Source organism: Gymnoscopelus microlampas (genome assembly GCF_963454915.1).
Source record: "Gymnoscopelus microlampas genome assembly, chromosome: 23".
NCBI classification, from domain to species: Eukaryota; Metazoa; Chordata; class Actinopteri; order Myctophiformes; family Myctophidae; genus Gymnoscopelus; species Gymnoscopelus microlampas.
Genome location: NC_139960.1, coordinates 14,844,211 through 14,865,737, shown reverse-complemented (window position 1 = coordinate 14,865,737; position 21,527 = coordinate 14,844,211). Strand labels below are relative to the sequence as shown.

The following is a 21,527-nucleotide window of genomic DNA, read 5'->3' as shown; positions in this document are numbered from 1 at the left end:
TTTCAATTTTCACCGTGCATGTGTATTTGACATTGTGCCGTCGTATGCGTATATGTGACTTTGTTTTCCTTGTTTTCTTTCTCTATTCTCTATTACCCTTTAAAACAGATGTTTTCTTGAAACTGCCCAAATGTTGGGGGCTTCCACCAAAAATTATAATTCCACACACTCTTTCACATCTGTAAACTTGTGAGGTGACAATAAAGTTGAAGTTAAGTTGAGGAGAGGCATTCATGCCCAACACATCGCCAAAATCACTGACAATAGCGTTGTTGTGTGTGTGTGCACGTGCGTGCGCTCGTGTGTGTGTGTTGTGTGTAGACGTGTGCTGTGTGGTGTGTGTAGTTAAGTCGTGTGGTCGACTCAGAATTTTGAACACGCACACACTGGATCCGGCTGTTCAAAATGACGATTCGAGAATTTGTTTTACACACAAATGAACGCACGCGCACGCGCACGCACACGCACACGCACACGCGCGCGCACACACACACACACACACACACACACACACACACACACACACACACACACACACACACACACACACACACACACACACACACACACACACACACACACACACACACGCACACACACACACACACACACACACTCTCTCCTCCACTTCTCGTGGTGTCACAGTCTTGTCACAGTGTGAATACGGCATGAGCCTCCACACTGCTGAAAACCGTAGGAGTGCTGCTTGGAAATGTTTCATGTTTGAGGCGAACGAACACGGCAAGAAGGCAATGGATATGTTATTATTAGTGTAGTAAAGCCCCTATAGAAGCCATGCTATATGGAACAGTGTGGTGCTGAAACTTTTACATTTCAAGGACCCCCAGTTTGATGTGCATTAGGGCTATGGAATATAAGTAGGTTTTCAAATAATTGTAGTGGAGTAAAAGTACAATATTTGCCTCTGAGATATAGAGGAGTAGAAGTAAATTGGAAATTGTAAATACTGTAAATGTGCTTAGTAACTTTACATAACTGCTGAAACCTCTTAGCTCCAAATTTTATCTTTTTGGTGTTTTTTCGTAAATGAACGCCCTACTTGAACATACTACAGCGTCACACAAAAGTATCAAATACCGCATACTCTGTTACAAGTAAAATTCCGGAATTCAAAATGAACTTGAGTAAAAATATAAAAGTATTGGCATCAAAATGTACTTGAAGTACCAAAAGTAAAAGTACTCATTATGGAGAATGTCACATTTCTCAAAGAATCTTTTGAAAATAGCTGATCTACAAGCTCACAATGCGTCGCATTGCGACGCTTGTAGTTCGGCTATTTTCAAATGGCCGAAATGTATATAGGGCTGAAGTGGTTAATGTATGTTTTGAAATAATAATCCAAAATCTATAAAGTAACTAGTAACTCAAGTTTTCAAATAATTGTAGTGGAGTAAAAGTACAATATTTGCCTCTGAGATGTAGTGGAGTAGAAGTAAATAGTACAAATACTCAAAATTGTACCTAAGTACAGTACTTGAGTACTTGTACTTAGTTAATTTACACCACTGCTGGTCTCAAACAGTATTCACTGACAAATAAACCAACATGTAAATAAAGCAATGGTTCCATGACTGGTGCATTCAACTGGTTATTACTTCCTATACTCTCCTGTCTGTCTGTCTGTCTGTCTGTCTGTCTGTCTGTCTGTCTGTCTGTCTGTCTGTCAAACAGGACAGCATTCAGAATGCGGAACAACTGTTCGTTATTTGGTACCGTCCCCAAATCTTTCAGGACATCTAGGCACCCTCAGGACGTGAATGAATAGCCTATACACCAGATAAACCATTTAGTATCTTGTTGAATATAACGTTAAAATAATCTTGCAAAGTGCATTGGTCGTTTGTTACACTCAATTGATTCGTTGATGCAGTTAGTGCTGCCATTTAGTTGTTACTGTAGAGACTGTCTGTCTGTCTGTCTGTCTGTCTGTCTGTCTGTCTGTCTGTCTGTCTGTGTGTGTGTGTGTGTGTGTGTGTGTGTGTGTGTGTGTGTGTGTGTGTGTGTGTGTGTGTGTGTGTGTGTGTGTGTGTGTGTGTGTGTGTGTGTGTGTGTGTACGTGAGTACGTACGTGCGTGCGCGTGCGTGCGTGTGTGCTTGCGGGTGTGTATGTGTGTTTGTCTCGTGTGGGACTGCCAGGCCCATCTCCCAGCCTGATAAACATCACAAAGGTGCTAATTGCTTCAATACACACACACACACACACACACACACACACACACACACACACACACACACAGGAGAGATGCTGCTTTCAGTAATGCTGCACATTAACATTAGATGACCGATCCCGCTTGTCTAGAGATATAAATAGGCTAATGATGAATGAAAATAAAATACACCCATGTGCGAATTCTCTCGCATGCATTTTCTTTGGTGTGTGTGAATGAAATGACATAAAACAAATAATATGTTTTAACCACAATGAATTATAAACATGAATTATGTCCTTGTTGACAGCCATGCTGTATTCTTTTTAAATGTCCATGAAATGTCCACATAACAAATGAAATGTCCATTTTTAGTTGCATAAACACACACAACAAACAACAATAACAAGCATTGTACAGACCAACAAATAAACAAGTAACATACCGTGTGCGCCTTCTGCCCAGTTATATTCAGGAGTGTTAGTACTTTATATCGTTTTATATTTTCTTCTTGACACAGACAGAGCTCCTCGCAGCTCCGAAACTTTGTTTGTTCTGATTACCAGCACCTAAGCTCACACAGGTGAACCCAATGCTGCCATGATTGCTGTCACATGATATCTTCTACAGCAGGCCACACTGCAGAGTGGAAGGCACTATATCACCATACTCCGTCCATACAATCACCCATATTTTCAGAAAAATAATAATATCAAATACCCCAAAATTCAACCACTATCTGGAACAGCTACAACTTTTACTTAAGTAAAACATTTGAGTACTTTTTCACTGGTGACTATCCATTACAGAGGGGCATAAGCACACCATAAAGAATAACGCCAAGTTACATGATCCAGTAGAAACACATTTAAAGATTTACTGTATTCGATCAACTATGAAGAACGATGTTTCAAACGTTATGTTACCCCGAAATAAATATCCATTGAACATGTATTGCACGTGCCTCATTCAGCTTAGCGTCGCATCCACCAACACGATCTCACTCCCACCTCATCAGGCTTCATAGGCGCGAGACGAGAGTTACAACATGACGTGGACTCATTGAACTTTCTCTCATTTCATTGCCAATAAAAGGAGAGACGTTCAGAAAGCCCATCAGCCCAAGTCCAGTGGTGTAAAGTAACTGATTACATGTACTCAAGTACTGTACTTGAGAACGATTTTGAGGCATTTTTACTCTACTTTATTATTTCCAATTTCCAATACTTTTACTTCTACTCCACTACATCTCAGAGGCAAATATTGTACTTTTACTCCACTACAAAACTTTAGTTACTCGTTACTTTGTAGATTGTGATTATTATTACAAAACATACATTATTACTTCAGACCTATATACATTTCGGCCTTTTGAAAATAGCCGATCTACAAGCTCACAATGCGTCGCATCGCGACGCATTGTGAGCTTGTAGGTCTGCTATTTTCTTGCTTGTAGGTCTGCTATTTTCTAAATATTTTTGTACGTTTGAAAACTTGTAATAGGATATTCTGCATAATGAGTACTATTACTTTTGGTACTTTAAGTACATTTTGATGCCAATACTTTTATACTTTTTGAATTCCGGACTTTTACTTGCAACAGAGTATTTCTACATTGCAGAATTGATACTTTTACTTAAGTACACAATTTGAGTACTTTCTCCACCACTGCCCAAGTCAGAGCCCAGCTTGATCTATTAATAAAAAACAATTGGCCCTAGCTGGCTCTGATCGACTCCCATGGGGGACCATCAACGGCCCTGCAGACCACTAGGGGCAGCCAAGGGTGCGACACGCTCTAGTCTATAAATCATTTCAAGAGGCTGGTGACAGCTTTCGTTTCAACAACACTGAAACATGAAAGATTATGCCCCAGAAAGCTGTAATGTGTATTCTTTCTGTGTGTGTTTGTATGTATGTACTGTACAGTATGTGTGTACTGTGATGACGTATGTAGTTGTGTAGTTGTGTACTGTAGTGTTGTATTAATAGTTGTGTTGTGTAGCTGTGTGTCCGAACGAGAACAGCTCATGAAGTTAGTTTCCAAGCAACAGCATCTGAACTCCATAACAAAGAACAGAGGAGAAGAGAAAGCCAGTGATGGAGAGAGATTAAGAGATTGAAAAATAGAGACAGAAGACTTAGAGTGGTTCTGCACCCCTAACCCCCAACCCCAACCTCCCCCCCCCACGCACGCACGCACGCACACACACACACATGCAGCCAGTTCTCTCAGAAAAATGGAGACACTATCTCTCCCTCTCTCCATTTAATGATTTAACAAAATCTCTATTTCTCTCTCCCTAAACCCCTCTCTCTTCCTCTGTTTCTTTCCCTTTCCCCCTCTGTCTGTCTGTCTGTCTGTCTGTCTGTCTGTCTGTCTGTCTGTCTGTCTGTCTGTCTGTCTCCCCCTCTCTCTCTCTCTCTCTCTCTCTCTCTCTCTCTCTCTCTCTCTCTCTCTCTCTCTCTCTCTCTCTCTCTCTCTCTCTCTCTCTCTCTCTCTCTCACACAACCTACTGACCAACCTGACTGAATTAGAGCATTTTAGTGATCTAGGCCAGTTATGAGCCTTTCAGTTTTGCTAGAGTTCAATTGTAGACATTATGACATCCGGTCTTTAATATCTACTAACTAGACAGGTAAGTAACCAAGGAGAGCAGTCTTTAGGGTTGTATGAGCTACACCACAGGATATAACTGTGTACCATCTGCATACCAACGGAAGAAGAAGTCATGCCTCCTGTATGTATAATGTCGCCAAAGCATAAGGAAACTAGCCGACGACAAATGTGTGCGTTCTGGCGTATGGGTGGGTATGGGGGTTGAAGACAGAGGCAAATAAAGGGAGAGAGAGGCAGAGGAGAGAGGCAGAGAGACAGAGAGAGAGAGAGAGAGAGAGAGAGAGAGAGAGAGAGAGAGAGAGAGAGAGAGAGAGAGAGAGAGAGAGAGAGAGTAATTGATCTAAAAATAAAAGAATACAGGCACATAAATCATCTAAAATAGACAGGAAGGGAGAGTGTATATGTACTGTATGTGTGTGTGTGCGCGTGGTCATGTGTGTGTGTGTGTGTGTGTGTGTGTGTGTGTGTGTGTGTGTGTGTGTGTGTGTGTGTGTGTGTGTGTGTGTGTGTGTGTGTGTGATTGTGTGTGTGTGTGTGTGTGTGTGTGTGTGTGTGTGTGTGTGTGTGTGTGTGTGTGTGTGTGTGTGTGTGTGTGTGTGTGTGTGTGTGTGTGTGTGTCCAGGGAGCATCTGCTTCCCCAGTGGGGCGCGACTCAGGATAAATCGTGATAAGTCAGCACACACACACACACACACACACACACACACACACACACACACACACACACACACAGGCATTTCTTGAGATATCATACGAACCGTTGTAGGAAGTAACGCTGTAAGATAAGATAAGATAAGATAAGATAAGATATAGGGGTGTGCCGATACACTAATTTCACGAAACGATACGATACGATATTGGGCTCACAACTTCGATACGATTTCGATACGATACACACTTTTTTTATTATGTAAATATATGGGGGAGAAAAAAAGCAAATGCAAACAAATAATTCTTTTTTTGCATTATTCAGACATGCAAACTTGTAGCTTTTCAGCTACAATAGCCGTTTTGAATCTAAATAGGGCAATAGAGTGACACCTGACCCGAAAAAAACAACAACATGTTGTCACCCTTTTCACCTCGGGGCTGTTTGCATGCCTGATTATTATGATTGTGTAAAAAAAAAAAAAAAGTTTTTCAAAACGATATATATTTTTTCCAAAACGATACATATCGTCACGAAAACGTAGCGCGATATATCGCGGACGATATATCGGCACACCCCTAATAAGATAAGATAAGATAAGATAAACTAAGATAAGATACTGTATGACACACATATCGTCATCCTGGTGGGTAAATGTCGTAGCAGCAACAGCAATAAGCATGAAACACAGGATAGGTACAGAATACAGATAAGAGTAGAGATGTAAGAACACCAAATTAAAAAATCGAGTCTAACACTAGACATCTACACTGGGACTGAATGATTTATATTCTACTGTCTCAATGAATATAAGTAAGTAAGTGTTGTAGCCTGCTCATGTACAATGTATCACCAGTGGATGAATGTACACCTACAGTATCATCATTATGAATGGATGAATGTACACCTATCATAATTATGAATGTGGAGTTTGCATGTTCTCCCCGTGTCTCTCAGGGTAGTTAATACCCTCACAAAAACATGCAGTAATCCTGGTCGCTATTAGCCTGGTAAACCCTCCCTCCGGAAATCTCATTTCAATTCGATTTCAGAAAGGAGTCTGGTCTGAAACGCCTTTCTGCAATAATCGCTGTGGGCTGGAGTTGGGCGGGAGTAATACCGTTGACTGACAACCCCTTCAACCAATGATCGTTTTCCCCTTCAGCCAATGAGCAGTTCATTTTGACGAGCTCCAGACTATGTGACGCAACGGGACTTTTGGGACGGCCATGCCGAAAATAGGTTGCCTTATTGGGATACATGCGTGTCACTCCCCGCCCCTGCCGGTTCTCTAAATTTATATTTTTAAATAGGCTCTGTCATGATTAATTGACCACATATATGAAGTTAAACAACTAAATTCTATCCAAATGATATCTTATAAGTAAATTCCGTGCCTCAAAAAAGAAGTTTGAAAGCGTTATAAAACTGAAAGTAAGAAGTGAAGGCACTCGCACAAACAACAATGGCTGCCGTTCGTCTTTTTTCGGCGGCTCTCAGGCTGCACTCGGGTTCATTCGGGCTCACTCGAACTCGCCACCTGATTGGCCAACTGTCGCTGTCAATCACAGAACAATGAGCGACGACGCTGATAGGCTCGTCGGCTCGGCGAGCAGAGCGATTATTGGAGAAAGGCGTTTCAGACCAGACTCCTTTCTGAAATCGAATTGAAATGAGATTTCCGGAGGGAGGGTTTACCAGGCTAGGTCGCTATACCGCCTCCGTCCTACCAGGGAAACTCCCCCCTGTCAGGTGACAAGAAGGTCAGTTGGCTCTCATGCATTGAATGAGGCATGAGCTCGGCCCTGGCCTCCCTAGGCTGGTGAGGGGAGTGTAGCGCCCAGGATCACTTAGAAAATTGGCACCGGGTGAAAAATAAGGGTTACAAAATCGCGAGATAAAAATTATAAATTAAAAAAAATATATATTAATGGATAAATGTACACCTATCATCAGTATGAATGGATAAAGTACACCTATCCATCAGTATGAATGGATAAATGTACACCTATCATCAGTATGAATGGATAAATGTACACCTATCATCAGTATGAATGGATAAATCAGTCAATAGGAATATGAGATTGGAAATAAGTGTGTCGAACGGTCAACAGCCCTTCACAGATAATATGCACAGACAGTGAATAGTGTTGCTGTCGGGTATAGAAACACTGTATGTCCGAGACCAGTCCTTTTCTATTATTATTGTTATTTTCAAACAATTAAATTAGTGCAAATAGCCGCGTCGCGAGCTTGTAGATCTGCTATTTTCACTATTTTCGTGTGACACTCTTGTATGATGAAGTAGGGCATCAATTTCCCGAAAAAACATGGAGAAATGTCGAGATACAAGGTTTCTCCTCGACAGCAAACGATACGAATGTAAGGAGTATTATGTACAGCCTATGAATATATGACTATTGTATGAGTGACTATACTGATTAATTGATTGATTGATTGATTGATTGATTGATTGATTGACTGATTGAATACTGTTAAGGTCTGTTAAGAGGATTTTAAACCCAAGAAAGCACTATGGCTTGTTTCCATTGGGGTCCTTCGTACTCAATTCATGGAAGAGACTGTAAGTCAGTCTCTGGGCTGTAGTGTGCAGTGTGTATGGTACATCCCAGCAGTTTGTGTGCAAAATGTGCCAGAGTCAGGTAGGAGTCAGTAACGAAGGAACAGAACAGAACATATGGGGGTCACAGGCTTGTTTGTGGAGCCTGATGGCTGCTGGCACAAAGGACCGTCCAAGTAGCTTTGTGGTGTGCTGGGGGGAGGAGGGGGGGGGGGGGGGGGGTGCTCCTTATCCCTGCTAGCTCATCACACAGTGGATGAGAGGAGGGGTTCATCAGGACGCCATCCAACTGCCTCCTCAACCTCCCCTCAGCCTGTACCCCCACGTTGAGAACCCACTCATCTGCAGCATTGGTTCTCAAGCTTTTCAGGCCGTTGGCCCCTAAAAATAATGATATTGGAACTGGGGACCCCCCCTAAAATGGACAGGTTGACCCAAAGGTTGAGAACCACTCATCTGCAGCAGACTGGTGCGCGTGCGCGCACACACACACACACACACACACACACACACACACACACACACACACACACACACACACACACACAGAGACACACACACACACACACACACACACACACACACACACACACACACACACACACACACACACACACACACACACACACACACACACACACACACACACACACACACACACACACACACACACACACATCCAAGGACCTGAGCTTCCTCCAGAAGACATGCTTGCTCTGCTGTCTTACTCTCTCTACCACCTGTCCTCCCTCTCCCTCTCTCCCTCTCCCTCTCTCCCTCTCTCTCTCCCTCTCTCTCTCTCTCTCTCTCTCTCTCTCTCTCTCTCTCTCTCTCTATCTCTCTCTCTCTCTCTCTCATGTCCCATACAGTGCATTGTAATTAGCACTGTATGGATTGGTGCTCCAGTAAGGCCTGCCACTAACTCAACATCCGGGGACCCACAAAAACCTTAACCTGGAGTTTTTGTCTCTAGATGTGCAGGTCTCCATGGACTGTGGATTACGGACCCCCCCCCCAGTGAGCCATAGTCGGCTATTAGACCTCCATCTAAAATAGGGTTATAATTGGTATAACAGTGAACGTTTTTTAGACGTCTAGGCTTAGCCTAGAAGTTGATTAGATGTTTTTTAAGCCGTTTTAGACGTCTATATTATTGACGTCATTTCAAGGCTATAATATAGACGTCTATATTATAGACGTCATTTCAACGGCTATAATATAGACGTCTATATTATAGACGTCTATATTATGGACGTCATTTCAACGGCTATAATATAGACGGTCTATAATAGATGCATAAAAACAGCTAATCAACGTCTAGGCTAAGCCTAGACATCTAAAAGACTTTCACTGTTATACCAATTATAACCCTATCTAATATGCTCAGTGGGCCAGCTGCAGATCAAGGGTGTGATTGCGGACCGGTCCCTCTCTGTTTCTCTCTCTGTCTCTCCTTTTTCCTGTCAGTGTAACCCCCCCCCAACACGGTCGAGGCAGATGGCGCCTACCCTAGAGCCTGAGTCTGCCTGACTTTACTTCCAGTTAAGGGGGAGTTTTTAGTTGCCATTGTCGCAAAAATTGTTTGGAGGCTAAGGAACTAAGGTCTGTCTGTCTGTCTGTCTGTCTGTCTGTCTGTCTGTCTGTCTGTCTGTCTGTCTGTCTGTCTGTCTGTCTGTCTGTCTGTCACAAATTATAATACTACAGGAAAAGGGGGTATTGAGAGAGGTAGAGATAGGTGTGAATGAAAAAGGGATGTATAGAGGTAGAACAAGGAAGTAGTGACATGAAGCTGATGACATTGTCAGAGGGAACCAATTAGGAAAGAGTACACTAGATAACTTCCAGGATGGAATGTTCCCTGAATGACCAATCAGAGACCTTTCAGATCAATCAACATCCAATCAGACACCAACGATTGCAATTAGAGCATTCCAATCTCTCTCTGAAGCCTTAACAAGAGAGAGAGAGAGAAATGAGAGAGAAAGAGAGTGTGAGAGAGAGAGAGAGAGAGAGAGAGAGAGAGAGAGAGAGAGAGAGAGAGAGAGAGAGAGAGAGAGAGAGAGAGTAGGGAGAGGAGGGAGCGTCAGTGGCTCAGGAGGTAGAGAAACAGAAGGTCCCTGTCTGACCCCTTGGGTAGTGTCGAAGTGTCCTTGAGCAAGACACTCGACCCTTAACTGCTCTCGATCAGCAGATAAGTTCCTTGCATGGTTCCCTCTGCCGTAAATGTGTGAATGTGTGAATGTGTGAATGCTAAAGTGCTTTGGATAAAGGTGCTACAGTATATATAAATGCACCACGTACCATTTATATCAGGGAGAGAAAGAGAGAATTATTGAGTGAGGAAGGTAAGGAGAGAAAGAGAGGTACTGTAGATCAACGGACATCTCAAGTCAGTTGGGAATGTCTGTCTCTCTCTTGCGCGCACACACACACACACACACACACACACACGCACACACGCACACACGCACACACACACAGACACACAGACACACACACACACACACACACACACACACACACACACACACACACACACACACACACACACACACACACACACACACACACACACACCGTCCCCCCAGCACACCACAAAGCTACTTGGACTGTCCTTTGTGCCAGCAGCCATCAGGCTCCACAAACAAGCCTGACCCCCATATGTTCTGTTCTGTTCCTTCAGAATTATCATTACTGACTCCTGCTTGACTCTGGCACATTCACACACAAGACAGCTGGGATAAACACCAGAAGCGTAGCCAGCGATGGACAAGGCGGGCAGTTGCAGGCCCAGTTGAGCCCTTGCCCGCTTCTGAAAGACGGACCGCAGAAAGAAACGACGTCTCTGCTTAATGATAGATAGATGGACGGGCACTCGGGCAGCAAATCACCTTCCCCTAAACGGCACCTCCAAAACGTGTCCATTGTGCTGGAGCGTCACAAAACTACATGCACATTCCAGTTTGGAGCTGCCGTGATTAGCCTAATCGTCCATTGCTTAACAAACGATGACTGGTCAAGTGGGCACTGGGCAGCAATACACGCCTTCAACAACACCTCAGTAGACGTAATGAGTTACCAAAACGTTCTATGTCTCCTATAGCGTTTGAGAGAGATTTAACTGAAGGTTTTTTAACTATTTCTTTTTTAACTACTATCCAATTAGACTTGAACTCAGTAGTGGAAAACGCCCAACACATGTTGCTGTGTGACAAGCTAGTACAAATGCTACAAACGCTGCAAAAACAAGGTGGGCGTCAACTTTTTTTTTTATCATACGTAGAACGTTTTTGTTTCACCATGGCATTTCCAACTCAACTTCTCTCTCCACACAATTCCTGCTTATGATGTGGGGGAAAATGTAATTCTTGCCGTCAGCCAGCTCCCTGTTCTTTTGGACCCAAGCCTTTATATTTTCCTTTATATTTTTGACACTCCCACACACAGATGAACCCTCGATGACGTCAACGAGCGCGTCAAGCGTCACAGCGCGTCGCCCCCGTTACAAGTTGTGAGCTTGTAGGTCTGCTATTTTTGGCTATTTATTGTAAGATGTCTATTTATAACTTCATCCTGTGATCATCCTGTGATCATATATATCCTGTGTTTACTGCTTACTGCTGTTTGATGATGTTGCTGCGACGACCTGCATTTGAATAAAGTTCTCTGTCTCTCAAATCCCAGTGAAAATTGTTTAACCACATGAACCCCAGCAACATTTGCCAAAAATATCCGATCTACAAGCTCATAATGTGTTGCATTGCAACGCACTGTAGGCTTGTAGATCAGCAATGTCTGTACAAATCGATTTGGCATGGACAGAAAAAAAGCCATCAAAGTGCAGAGCCAAATCAGGTCCAGTATACTAAGTCTAGGTTTAAGTGGTTAATGTTGTATAATAATAATAATGATATTAATATAATGTAATAATTGATCTTCTCTAGAGTTGAAAATGTGTTTGTAACAAACTAGTTACATCACAGCTTCACTGCAACCAATCCTAGCACAGAGAAGTTTCTCTGTATTAGTTACCGTGGAGACTAAGAGGACATCATGTACTTCCATGTGTGCTGCTGTCTTGCTAGTGTGTGTGTGTGTGTGTGTGTGTGTGTGTGTGTGTGTGTGTGTGTGTGTGTGTGTGATCTATCGTAAAAGCAGAAGACAGCAGTCACCACACACACACAAACACACACGCGCACGCACGCACGCACGCACGCACGCACGCACGCACGCACGCACGCACGCACGCACGCACGCACGCACGCACGCACACACACACACACACACAGAGTTCTCTATTCAACTGGAGGAATACAGCAGACAACAACTTGTTACACAACATGGACATCATTAAACACACAAATAGTAGTATACAACAGTATCTCTGTGTGTGTGTGTGTGTGTGTGTGTGTGTGTGTGTGTGTGTGTGTGTGTGTGTGTGTGTGTGTGTGTGTGTGTGTGTGTGTGTGTGTGTGTGTGTGTGTGTGTGTGTGTGTGTGTGTGTGTGTGTGTCTGTGTGTCTGTGTGTACGCACGCGCATGTGCGCATGTGTGTGCCTACATACTGTACGTTATTACGCGTGCGTGCGCGCGTGTGTGTGTGTGTGTGTGTAGTGCAGTGTTTCTGTGCCCACACCGTAATTAGGAAATACCTCAAATGCGCGTGTGTGGGTGTGTGAGAACTGGGAGGGCGAGAGAGCGAGCAACAAAGACATAATGAAAGGGAAGGGAGAGCGAGAAGAAAAGGAACAGGGACATTCTGTAACAGAGAGACAGATATAAGAATATAAGAAGTGAGGAGACATACTGTAAGTCATTACGTGTGTGTGTGTGTGTGTGTGTGTGTGTGTGTGTGTGTGTGTGTGTGTGTGTGTGTGTGTGTGTGTGTGTGTGTGTGTGTGTGTGTGTGTGTATCAACACTGCAATGTAGAAAAACTCTGTTACAAGTAAAAGTTTCAGAAGGTATCATATGTATAAAATGTATTAAAATCTTTTGAAAATAGCAGATCTACAAGCCCTCATTTTCAAATAGCCAGAGTTTAAATAGGGCTGAAGTGGTTAATGTATGTTTTGTAATAATAACTCAAATCTACAAACTAAAGTTTTAAAATAATTGTAGTGGGGTAAAAAGACAGATATTTGCCTCTGAGATGTAGTGGAGCAGAAGTAAAAGTATTGAAAATTTGAAAGTAAAAGTACCTAAAATAATTACTTAAGTATGGTACTTGAGTACATGTACTTAAGTTACTTTCCACCACTGCTAAAAACAAACAGAGGTGTGCTTCCTGGGGGTTGTTCATGTCATTCTCGGTTTTCTCGCCACATGTTTGCACAACTTTCTCATTCCTCCCGAGGCAGCATGTTAAGTCATGGAGCCATTACATCATTACATCATTACACCAGCTCCACAGCAGGAGGGCGTTCAAACACTCCAAAACAAACACCGGCCACTTTGTCACAACGTTAACTTGTTTAATCTGACAGCATAGATTAGTTGAACCCAGGGACATCACGGGCTCTCAGAAGGTGGGGGGGATGGACTTTCGGTGGACTATACCCCTTATTTTACACTTTGGCTATTCAAAAATAGCAGATATACAAGCTCATAGCGCGGCACCGAGTGCCGCGCTATGAGCTTGTATATCTGCTATTTTTGAAAAAGCATGAAAAACATTTGTAACTGTCAAATGTAAACAAATTCTGTATTTTCAAAATTTTGTGTTTTTTGGGCGGATTTTGATAGTTTTTTTTTGTGTTTTGGTTACTTTATTTCGGTTTTAGGGTTAGGTTATTTAATTCTTATTTTTCCTTGATTTTACCGATTTATTATCACAAATATATTTTATTTTTATTTTTTCAAAAAGTGGGGGGTATGAAATCACGGACCTGTGAGAGTGAGTCGCAGTGAATGGCCGTGACGCCCCTGGTTGAACCACTTAAACCCCTGTCGTCTTACAGCAGTGTTTCTCAACCTTTTTTAGGCAGTGACCCCCCAAAAAGATCATATTTTGAACTGGGGACCCCGTGATCATATTTTGAACTGGGGACCCCCCCAAAATGATCATATTTGAACTGGGGACCCCCCAACCTGATAAGCACAAGAATGTAGGAGTTGAGGCATTCAATTTAGTTTGACTCGGTTCCACAGATAAATATTGTGAAATGAGAAGATCTACAAGCTCACAACGCCTCGCTTGTAGATCGGCTATGTTCAATTATTTTGCCTCTTTCTTACTTTTTTATGTATTAAAAGTCCTTAAATTGCCACTTCACTGTCACCTGGGGACCCACTCAAAATCATGTGGGGACCCCATCGGGGGTCACAACCCACAGGTTGAGAACCACTGTCTTAGAGAACTGGACTTGAGTTACGACTGTACTTTGACCACTTTTTCCGTCTGCACCAAATCTCTCTGAACAAGACCAGGAGACCTGGTTCTGCCAGACCCAGAATAAGTACTTTATAAGATCAGAGCACTACGTCACGGCTAAGCCGGACTTCACATGACGTGTCAGCCTGTGTCCCTTTTCAGAGGTCCCTTCTATCATGCCCATGTGGACGAAAGGGGGACAGAAAACTGACATGCCCATGTATGGACGAAAGAGGGACAAAGCCTCATGTAGGCCGACCCTCTGGGTCTGGCAAAAAAATAGCTGATCTACAAGCTCACAATGCGTCGCATTGCAATGCATTGTGAGCTTGTAGATTGGCTATTTTGGGCGAATGTTCCCCCCAGAATATGGACGCTGGGGTTCAAGTGGTTAATCCCTATAGTTCAGTGGTTCTCAAACCTTTTCCATGTCAAATAAGGACCCCTAAATTGATACTGTATGTGTTTGGGCCGCAGACCCCCACCTGAAAAGAGTTTGTGCCGGGGAAGTGACCCCATACAAAAATATTTGTGTTGTTAAAGATTTTCAAAATCATTACAAATAATTAAAAAAAATTGCAGATCTGTCAAGTAAAGTACAGACACTCTTACACTTACAGTAAGTACAGTACTCAAGTAAATGTTCTTCGTTACTGTCCGCCGACTGTAGCAAATTGTGCAAAGCGTTGTTAAATCCAGTGGATTATGTGATCAAATACACTTATCTCCTCCCGTTTATTGTGTGATCCACCCTTAAATGCAGGAAGGAGAGAGGTGACAAACAAGGTGACAAAAATATGACATGTCAACTGCATTTCCAGTCCTGTTTGATAAATAACACACATTTCTAGATGCATTCTGCATCCCAAATGAAGAAAATCTTTCCATAGTCTTCTGCTTCCCATTTTGGGTCCCAGGGGACGGCAATTGCCAGTACCAAGCGTTCGCATTTAATGTTGTTGTGCATATTTTCTCCAGCTCTGAACCTTTTTTTGCTGATGAATCTGACTGTAGATTGTTTACCCGTCCATCTACATGTAACATATGACACATATGTTTTCTTGTCTGCAACCATGCATTTATCAACCACTTTCAACCTGGCATCCCTATTTTGGGGTTTAAGTGGCAACATCAAATGCTACCGACTCGTTTTTAATTAAATTACGCCTCTGCTGCCTCTCAAGACAAAAACATTTAGACAGTGCACTCTGAAGCCTTGGTATCAAGAGTATGTGCAAGGGCAGCCATTTTGGATTGGAGGACCTCAAAATGTCCTGGACTTCCTGTGGACTCCATTCATCTCAGTTCCACTATCTCTATGTCTAGATCTTCCACAGATCTACTAATGTCCTGGGTGACATTGAGAGCATACTGCTGACAGCGCTGCCTTATCTCAACTTTACAGTCACTGCCTGCTTTTGTGTTTTACAAAGTTTCCGCACGCACGCACTCACTCACTCACTCACTCACTCACTCACTCGCTCTCTCTCGCTCTCTCAGCCTCTCTCTCTCTCTCTCTCTCTGTCTGTCTGTGTTCTTAAGCTCTTTGTGTGTTTATTTTTTACCCCAAAACACCTACATTGCCTCTCTCTTTTTATTTTTACTGCTGAAGAACCCTGAAGAACTGCCAATAAGGCTGTCACCAGCGGTATTTGTATGTGAAAATAAAGATCCTTCAACATGTTTAAAGCCAGGCGATTTGAACCCAGACAGAATGTTCTTTATTGGAGGTAAAGTAGTTGAGATCTTAATTAGGGCTGCAATTATTGAAGTATGTTTTTTAAATACATATTTTTTGTTTTTAAAAATCAACAAATCATTTAACTACTTCAGCCTTATTTTATACTTTGTCGTACTACAGTGGCAAGCAAAAATTGTAAAAATAATAATAATAAATAGTCGCAATGCGACGTGTTGTAAACTTGTAGATATGCTATTTTATTATTCTTGGAAGTTTTTGAGAATGTTTGCCTATAAAGACAAAACCACACAAAGCAGCACACGAGAATACCCTGAAGATCCACTACACCGAATTCTACACACCAAAAATATAAACAGTAAACCAGTACCATTATACCATGTACAAAAAGTTTGAAAAGTCACCCACTCTGTTGAGACAGCATTACTCAGTCCACATGCCTGCTCACTTCCAATATTCAGATAAACGCACGCACGCATGCACACACGCACGCGCGCGCGTGCATGCACACAGGCACGCACGCACACATAATACATTCTGTATACCTTTGTAGGGACAAACAGAAAAGTGGATGAGAGAAAGAGAGCGAGAGAGAGAGAGAAGAAAGATGTAAGTAAAACAATCTAACGAGACTTTACCACCTTTAAGTCAATTAACTTCTCCCCTAACCGATTCACATTTATATTCATATTTATATCTGCGTCATCAGCAACAGACAAACAAAGTCCACAGCCTATGACGTCTACAAATTAGACATACTGTAAATGTATTTTGTTCTTTACTTCAGTGAAGTTTTCACAGCCTTTCTGTTATTTATCATTCTGTCACCGTCGTGAGCCTTACTGTATTTGTATTCTACAAATTAAAACGAATTAAAAACCGAATAGACTGAGTGGATTGACCATGCATGCTATGAATTGACCGGATGAACGCCAATTGATAGCGTGGTCAATATAGGAAGCATAGTGGATGACTTTGCAGAGCACAAGGCAAGTGGTGAGCAGTGGTGGAAAGTAACTAAGTACATGTACTTAAGTACAATTTTGAGTTACTTTACTATTTCCAATTTGCAATACTTTTACTTCTACTCCACTACATCTCAGAGGCAAATATTGTACCTTTACTCGACTACAATTATATGAAAACTTTAGTTACTAGTTACTTTGCAGATATAAATGAATATTTTAATACATAGGCTATTTGAACGCGTCACATTGCGGTGCGTTGTGAGCTTGTAGATCTGCTATTTTCAAACATTAGTACTTTTACTTTTGGTACTTTAAGTATCTTTTGATGCCAATACTTTTGTACTTTTACTCAAGTAACATTTTGAACACAGTCCTTTTACTTGTAATTTTTATATTGTGGTATTGCTACTTTTACTTAAGTAAAATATCTGAGTACTTCTTCAATCACTGGTGGTGAGTAGTATTTATGAGTCATGCCTGTTTTCTAAACATACTAGCTTATTGATCATTTACAGTGGGTATAGAGTATTGAATATTAGACGAGGCGGTTTCTAAAATGAGATCATCGCTCATCCCTGTCAGTAACACTGAGCTCTGTGTGCGTGCTTGCCACGTGCTGTTGAACACAATTTGTTCTGTAGCCTACAGGCAGGCACGCACTGTAGTGTTATTTTGTTCCTCGTTTGTCCATCGTAACTAAATAATCAACCATCAACTTTAAATAACGATAAATAGATAAACCAAAATGGTGGTCTAAATAGTGTTTAGTTAACTTATACATCAGTGTAGCCTTGTGTGTCCTGTATGTCTGCATGCATGTTTTCTCAAATCATTGGTATTCAGGTGAATGCATCATGCTTGTAAGCCCTGCAGTTAAGCATGTGGGCACGTTAATGTGTTTGCTGTTAAGCTCTAATGAATTATTGAGCACCATGACCCATGTCGTTCATGACGTGCAATCCATGCATTGAAAATGGATATGGCCGGTTTTGGTCATACCAAAAGGTCCAACAAACTGTAATCATTCTGGACATTAAAATCCTAGTTAATCCTATTAACATCGTTGGTGATATAATCGATGTCCCCTCCAGAAAGTACTCCTTATTCGTGGCCCTCCCCCCTAAGTTCTAATGAGATCTGCACCACTGCATCTAAGTGCGAGCGTTGGTTAGCGTAGCATGACATGCTAACAATATTGCCTGTTGTCCCAGCCTAATGATTTGCCCACATGAGCTCACTGCAGAGACATATTAGCATCTCTCATTAACAGCCATTAATTAGCACAGTAAGCTAACACGTTGGAACTTCCAATGCATAACCTTCACTAGCAGAGCATCTCTCTCTCTCTCTCTCTCTCTCTCTCTCTCTCTCTCTCTCTCTCTCTGGGAGTGCCGAGGGGTGATCAGTATGCAGAGAATGGTTTTTAATTAGTGTGGTTGCCCAACAGGGCAACCAGACTATAGTACTCTATACACTTTATTTCTTTATTAGTGTGGTTGCCCAACAGGGCAACCAGACTATAGTACTCTACACACTTTATTAGTGTGGTTGCCCAACAGGGCAACCAGACTATAGTACTCTATACTCTTTATTCTTTCTTTATAGATAAACTTTTTTCAAACCGCATCTCCTCCCACAGTTTTTATCCCCCAATGTTGTGCCATATGTCAAAATGACCGTCTAAATCGGGAATCGTGCGCGTGTATAGGGCTAAGAGATTGGTTGAATAGTTTAATTGATATTAATTTATTAGTGCCATTAAATGTCCCCATCCGCTTTAATGGAAAAGTGAAAAAACTCAAATTCAAGTATTTTTTTCTCAAAAAACGTAAGAGCTAGAGTTATCAGATTTGGAGGGATAATTCATAATATTGTCCGAAATTATTGAAAAAAATATCACACCATTCGGCCTGATGGTGGCGCTATAACAGCCCCCTTTACGTTTTGGCCCGTAACTCTTGAACCGTAGGTCCGAAAATCAAAATTTCTTTTCACCTGGATTCCTTGGGTCACTACGCATCTCCCCATATAGGCCACGCCTATTTGCGTCAGGATAGATTTTTTGATATTGATTTATTTCTGCATTAAATTTCCCCATCCACTTTAATGGGAATTGCAAAAACTCCCATTCAAGTATTTTTTCCTCGGAAACCGTAAAGGCTACAGTTACAAAACTTGGAGGGGAGGTTAATAGTTTTTTGCAAAATTATTAAGAAAATAATCACACCAGTCGGCCACATGGTGGCGCTTTAACAGCCCCCTTTACCTTTTGGCCTATACCTCTTGAACCGTAGGTCGTAAAATCAAAATTTCTTTTCCCCTGGATTCCTTGGGTCACGACGCATCTTCCCATATAGGCCACGCCCATTTGCGTCAGGATAGATTTTCCGCCATTTTGAATTTTCTTCAAAACACACTTTTTGCTCCTTTTCCTTCAATTTTTTCCAAATCTCACACAAATCGGTACACGTGATCTATGGACCCATGCGATAAACCTATCCAAGCGGAATTTTGATAGTCCATACCGTCCGTCCCTAAATGGCTTCCAAAGTTAGCGGGAGGGGCCCGTTTGACCAAAAATGCCATAAATCACGAACAAAACGTCCGGTCAATCCCAAATTTGAATCACATGTCGAGGGTGGTATACTAAACCAATCCCTAAAAGCATTTCACTTTCACCCATAGGGGGCGCCACAAATGTGCAAAATGTCACCGTTTCATGCAAAAACATGATTTTTGGGGGATCAGTCCCTTCAACATGAAAAGCAAGTGATCTCAGGAGTGAGGTGACAATATGATTGGCCCGTTACATTTGTGGGAGGGACCTGTTTGACAAAAACGCAGATGTGAATAATGCACGGCAAAGGGTTTTATTTTAAAGGCTTTAAAGGGTTATATTATACCTCTATGGGTTTTCCGTACATATTATATTTTTTACACAGATCGGTGCAGTTATAGGTTAAAACATGAATTGGCCTGTTATAGCGCCACCACGAGGCAGAATTGAAGTGTCATTTCTTCATCGGCCTAGTGAGAATGTGCGTGCAAAATTACATGGAAATTGCATGCTGTGTCCATGAATTCAGGCATTTTGTTCAAAACAGACACTTTGGAAGCCATTCTTAGCCAATCACGATGGAATATGAAAAATCTGAAAGACCTGTTTCGTTTAATGACTAGAGATACTGTGTCCTAATCTGTGTGATGTTTGGATCAAATCTGTAGGAGTACTGTCATAAAAAATGGTTTTGCAAAAAGCTGCCTCCTGGTGGCGCTATAACAGGCCTATGTGATTTGGGGTTCTGAATTGGCATCCAGGGAGTGTGTGTGCACAGTTTCGCTACGATCAAGCTAACAGTGCATGCTGGACATTAGCTGTCCACATACAGAGGGGGCGAAGGACACACGGACGGACGGATGGACTGACAGACAGGGTGCAAAACATAGTCTCGGCCATGCCTTTTGGCCTGGCCCAGACAGCAACAAAGCATCATGCTGTGTAAAGTAAAACAAAAAAAATGACTAATTCAGGTGCCCACTCGTCCAGGTGCCCAGTTGTCCTGGTGCCCACATGTCCCAAGTGTTCAGTTCCCAGTTGACAAGGTGCCCACATTTCCCTAGTAACCATGTGTCGCTAGTGCCCTCCTGTCCCTAGTGCCAAGATGGTTTTGGTGCCCAGTTATCCCTAGTGCTTGATGCGTTGTAAGCTTGTAGATCTGCTATTTTCTAATGAAACATTTTGTATACATTTTATGCATTTGAACACTTCAAATAATTACTGCTTTTACTTCTGGTACTTTAAGTATATTTTGATGCCGATACTTATTACTACTTAATTATTATTATTATTATTATTATTATTATTATTATTATTATTATTATTATTATTATTATTATTATTGCTGTTGTTGTTTCGTTATTTTACTTTTTGGTTATAAAAAACAAAATAACTACATAGAAATATTTCAGTAAAATTATTTTTTTAAGATTAATGTAAGGATCATTTTTAGAGGTTAGAAAATATTTTTCTTCTCATTAACTCCTTTTAGTCTTTATTTTCCTTTTCATTAGCCTAACTTCTTTTTTTTTTAACTTTTACTTTACTTTTATTTTTATGACGCTGTTCTATCATGCAGACATTCAGTGTAGACGGCTGTTTATCTTATTATTATTATTCATATTGGTATAACATGATGATTGTTTTCATAGACCTGTTTGCTTATTTCTCTCGCACAATGTGGCAATACTGTGATTCAGGCCGGATGACGTAACGACACACGCTTAACGTTGCCATGTCCGCTTATTATAAGCGAATTGTGGCTACTTTTTCTCTCAAGTTGCTCGTAAATATTGGTGGTTGCGACTTTCTGCCATTGTTTCTTAAAGTGCAGTTTCGCAAGGATCGCAAGGAGTTGTGAGCTTGTTGATTGGCTTTTTTCACATAGCCTAGTTTTTAAAGGGCGAAGGGC

General features: G+C 41.8%; 1 protein-coding gene across 1 annotated transcript in view; it reads right to left on the bottom strand.

Moving 5' to 3' along the window:
• LOC311040190 (voltage-dependent L-type calcium channel subunit alpha-1C-like) overlaps window positions 1-21,527 on the bottom strand; it is a 260,546-nt gene that overhangs the window by 104,143 nt on the left and 134,876 nt on the right. The gene's annotated exons all lie outside the window — the stretch shown is intronic.